This window comes from Silene latifolia, chromosome 10, assembly GCF_048544455.1.
Source record: "Silene latifolia isolate original U9 population chromosome 10, ASM4854445v1, whole genome shotgun sequence".
Lineage (NCBI taxonomy): Eukaryota > Viridiplantae > Streptophyta > Magnoliopsida > Caryophyllales > Caryophyllaceae > Silene > Silene latifolia.
This window is the reverse complement of record NC_133535.1, coordinates 102892575-102898031: the sequence shown is the minus strand read 5'-3', so window position 1 is coordinate 102898031 and position 5457 is coordinate 102892575. Positions and strand designations below refer to the sequence as shown.

Sequence of the window (5457 nt, the reverse complement as noted above, 5' to 3'; positions counted from 1 at the left end):
CTAGAACTCGAGATATAGACATCTAAAGCAGCCTGCAATGTCGAGAAGCATTCTGATGGTCTATAGACCATGTAGGTCAGTCTATAGACCACTGTAGCTGGCAATCCGCTTCTAAAACTCACGCAAATACACCTTTCAGGCCTTGAAATGCATTCTAAACCTTAAGTCCGAGTCAAATATTCATGTCCTTCCTAAGCTTAGCTTTCGGGGTCAAGATTTGGTTCATTTTCTGCTCATTTCCGCAATAATCTGCAATATTACATAAAAATACGAGAGTAGACAGAAATAGGGGAAATAGTAGAATAAACTACATATAATAGACATAAAATGCGTGGAAATAAAGGTGTAAAACATCATATTATAGACACGCATCACAAACCTTCCTATATAAGCCTGGTTGAGAGAAATTTATTTGGAGGAAAAGCGGGAGAGGACCCCGCCATGCATATGGAGAAATTTATTACATATTGTTGTTCTATTCCTTTGATTACAGGGGTGACTTAAGATCAAGTCAAGCAGACTCTCTTTCCTTTCTCTCTGAGAGATGATGTAGTAGAATGGCTACGTGACTTGGATATGGAGACCGACGCAATCACTAACTTGACTTCACTAGCTCTTGCATTCTACAAGAGGTATTTTCCACCGCATAAGACTAATGCTCTTAGAAGGCAGATCACAAGTTTTAAACAAGGTCCTACTGAAGACCTTAATGAAGCCTGGGTTCGTTTCAAAAGGCTAGTTCGATCCGTCCCTCATCATAGCTTCCAGATTTGGTTTCTTTGCAACCAGTTTTACAACGGGTTGTATGACGATCACAGACCTTTGCTTGATTCCGTTGCCAATGGAAGATTCCAGGATAATACCAATGACGGTAATGCTTGGAAGTTGATTGATAAGATAGCTACTCACACTACTGAGTATGGTAACCCAGAGGAAATAAGAGAGGAAGTGGTTCAGATAATGTTATTGCGGCGTAGCTAGAGGCCTTAACGGCTCAAATAGCTGAATTAATGACATCTCAATCTTTGGCTAATAAGCAAGAAACAGTTCATATGGTTCAATAAGAGGTGTCCTGTGAGAGATGTGGGATAGATGGCCACACTACGGCCAAGTGTATTAGTACCATTAAACAAGTTCATGCATTCCAGTCTTTCAAGCAAGGTACTCCTTATTCTAACTTCTTCCCTGAAAGGAGTCAGAATGTTTTTGCTCAAGCCCCGACGCAGAATGCTTATATTATTCCTCCAAATCGTGGTAATCAACCACAAGGAAACTTTGTTCGGCAAAATCAAGGAGGTTTTCAACAAATGCAACCTCCTCTATAAGCTCCAAGTAATGAGATGGAAGAGATTAAGGCTCTTTTGCAACAAAGTTTGATGATTCAACAAAAGCAAACGGCTCATATTTTTGAACTAATGGCTCATAACAAGATGTTTGGATGCTCAAATGGCGGCTCAAATTCCTTCCAAACAGTCTGGTCTTCCTCCTTAAGGTAAACAAGATCATGAGCAAGTTAATGCTATTTCTTTGAGGAGCGGTACTACTTATCAAAGTCTGGATGTGCCCATTGATGAAGATGAAGTCCCTTATATGCATCCTAAGGGATTGGGTAATTTGGAGCTGAGTGACGATGAAAAAGAAGTTGACAAAACTGAAACACGAAAAGAGAATAAAAGCGAGAAAAGAAAAAAAGACGGATCCGCCAAGGATCCTCGATCGAGTAGCCACAAGCTCGATCGAGGAACCACCGTGCTCTATCGAGTGATACCCAGGCTTGATCGAGGCACCCCCCCTGATTTGCAAAATTCGCGTGTTTCAGGTACGAGATTGGAAGAAAATAGGTTCTTCGATCGAGTGATTACTGGACTCGATCGAGTCACCCCTTTATCTGACGATAATACTTCCAAACGTACTTCTAAATCTAAAGAAGCCGAGCCAATCAAAATTCAACTACCTTTTCCACAAAGATTGCAGAAGTCTAAGCTTGAAAAACAGTTTGGGAGGTTCATGAAGGTAGTGAAGAATCCTCAAGTGAGTGTGCCATTTACTAAGTTGGTGGTCGGACTCACTTGGAGCTTAATTTTCGGTTACTTGTCGTTAGGAGCACCTAGAGCAAAACAATATTTATAACTTCACAAACAACTCTACTATTAGTAAAGAGGCAAATAAAGGTCGGATCCCAAGGGACGGGTATTGATGTAGGATTTTCAATTGCAAGTAGCGGTGTCAAGGGGTGTCACGATTTGGGGTTGAGATAAGAAGATCACTAAACTAAATAGCAATAAAAGTAAACAAGCAAGATGATTAAAATGAGATGTAAACAATTGACTAAAAAGCACTAGGGTGTCATGGGGTCATAGGGGATTCATGGGAATTGATCATACAAACATATTCTCAAATTATACGCAAGAAATTATTGTTGTGATGGATCGAGTTGGTTTATATCTTACAATCCTAGGAAGGTTTGGGTCCCGGAGCCGAATCGATTAGATTGTACAACACCTACAAGTCGACTTAATCCTCCCTACTCAACTATATGCATGGTCTAATGAGACTCGAGTTGGTTTATGTCTTACAAGTCTCATTGAAAAGGTAAGTGATGGGTAAAAAATGCAAGGATTCATAGGCTCGCATTTCATCAAACATAACATGTGCATAAGTTGAGATCACAACAAGCAAGCAAATAAATTATGAAAACATATTAAATTAAGCATGAATCATCCCCCATGTTGGTTTCCCCCTAATTACCCATTAACCCTAGTTAAGGAAACTACTCACTCATTATCAAGTTTAACATGTTAACAAGGTTGTCAATCATATTAACAAAGTAAAACATGATGAATAAATAAAGATGATTAACAATAATTAAAAAGGGATTAAGAGAATTATACCTACTAATGATAAAGCAAAGAATAATAGAAGTACTTGATGAATGATTGGAAGGTTGTCAATCTCTCAATAATAACCCAAATAATCTTCAATTACCCAAAATAAAAGATGAACAAAAGGGAAATTAAGGAAATGAGATTTGTATTAATATTTGATTAGAAGTTGATTACAAGATTAAGAAGAGATTAGAATGATATAAACTACACTAAAGATTGATAAGAAGAACATTCTCAATCTAATTAGACTAATGGGGTATTTATAGTGGGGATTAGGTACACAAATTTGGGTTTACTAAGGGCTTAAATGACGATTAAGTCCTTGAGGAATCGCTCCTCTCAGAAAAGATGCGAGTCTCCTTTTTGCCGGTCTTTCATAAATATGTGCATCTTTCATAGAGGGAAGAAGAGGACGTATGGGCCTGTAAGACAATCCGAGCGTCCAAAGGGTCGGGACGGGCGGATTCTGGGGTGGCTGGACGAGCGGATTGGGGCGTGGTTGGACGGGCGTCCCTATGGCAAAGATGCTCGGATCTTTGGAGTCTTGGACGGGCGTCTTGCTATGATGGACGAGCGGATTGCGTCACAGATTTTTCTTTTCTTCTTTTCTTCTTCTCTTCTTCCAATAATCCTCCGGGATTTAGTCGGGGATGCAAGGATTTCTTCATCATTGCCAATCTACTATAATATGTATAAAGGCCTTCTAGTCTTGTCTTCTCTTTGATGCTTGGTCATTAGATTCGATTAATTTAGCTCTATTTTGCCATGAAAATGCAAGGTTTGCACTCCTCTCCTACCAAGGGAACAAAGCCTCAAAGAATATGCAAAACAAAGGACTAATGATAGTAAATGACCCAAATATGCACTAAAAAGCATAGGAACGAGGCTAATTTTGGGACTAAATATGCTCAAATAATTGTCACATCAAATATCCCCAAACCGAACCTTTGCTCGTCTCGAGTAAAGAGGTGACAAAAACAAGGACCGTTATTTAAACTAACCTAATAGCATAGCCGATATGAGACAATTAGAGGGTCTCACTCCGCCCCTTCAACTCACAACAAGACAACCATGAGGTAGGATGGCTTCTTGCAAGGCAAGGTGGGTCTTGCCAAAATGGCGACACATTCAATCATTAAAGCACACAAAATCAAGTAATGGATGCATATACAAAAGAATAGCCACTTTCCTCATTTAAGTGCCGGAAATTATCTAAAGGGAAAGCAATTCAAGGGTACACACTCCTTCATAGATGCAATTTCTTCAAACTACTAAGCCTAGAAGGATACCAATAAATCACCTCCAAGTTGTGTCAAGCTAGGGTACCTTTGTCCTCAATCGTTAAATGCTTTTGTCAAGAATAATAGACTCCCTGTGGTGTTAGAAACACCGGAGGATCGCGGAATTCCCCCTCTTGCCTAGACAAGAAGAAGGGTCGTCCCCTCTCTACCATGCACAAAAATGGATACGATGGATAAAGGGATCGATAGTATTTGAGTTTTATTTGGGAGTTTGCTTTGTTGTTGTTTTTCCCCCAAATTTCTTGTGGCATATAACATTTTGAGAACAATTTCTTGCCATTTTTTTTGATTTTTGGCATTTCAATACTTGACAACTTTTCAACTTTTTGCATTTTCTTTTGAACGTTTTCAAAGTCACCCCATATGTAGTGAGGGTGCTTATATTTGAAGCATAGGAGTTTTCATTTTTGTTACTCCTCTTTTCTTTTGATGCATTTGCAAACTTTTTATTTTCTTTTCTTTTCTTGAACTCAAATTTTTGAACAATTTCTCTTTGTGACCATTCCCTTTGATGACAAAATATATGGTAGAACATGGATGAATGATGGTTGCATGGTTTCAAGGGTCACCTTGGAATAAACGGTAGCCAAGGAGTTAATACACCACAAGGTACTCTTGACTAGGCCTTAATCCATGGGTTAAAGGATACTAGCATGACACATCCTAGGGTGTTTTACAAGTATTCTAACAAGCAAAGTCTTAAGAAGAAAAAGCATCTACTAGGGCCTATATACACTTGTCAAGCTTCCCAAGTAGACGGTTTCACAAAAATTTTCTAACATGCAACTATATGCTATGATGCAACTAACATTTATACATCCTAATGCATATGATTCTACCAACTAGTATGCCAAATAATCTAAATGCAATCCTAGATTCACATTATTTTTACCGCATCAATCAAAATAAAGCCACATAGTAATTAACATAAACAGGAAAAAGGAGATTGGAAAGATCATACCATGCGGTCTTCAATATCCTCATGTCTCGGATGTGGCGTAGTCAATCAATGTGAACAAGGATGAACAAACACAATATATACAAACAATATATACAAGACTATACTAAAAAGGAAATGAACATGTTTTTGGTTTTTTCAATTTTTCAATTTTTGTGGATTTTTTCAAAATTTTTGATTTTTTTGGATTTTTGAATAAAAGTCAAGTTAGAATTTCCCATCCCCACACTAGTATGGGCATTGTCCTAAATGGCCAATACGATAGGAAATTATGCAAGCATGATGCATGATTTCTAAACTAAATGCAAACTAT

At 38.3% G+C, this 5457-nt stretch overlaps 1 non-coding gene across 1 annotated transcript; it reads right to left on the bottom strand.

Annotated features, from left to right (window-relative positions):
• Positions 1–657: 657 nt before the first annotated feature.
• LOC141609666 (small nucleolar RNA R71) lies at positions 658–764 on the bottom strand. Its single transcript, XR_012527587.1, has one exon. It is a non-coding gene; the product is annotated as a small nucleolar RNA R71 (small nucleolar RNA).
• Positions 765–5457: the final 4693 nt, after the last annotated feature.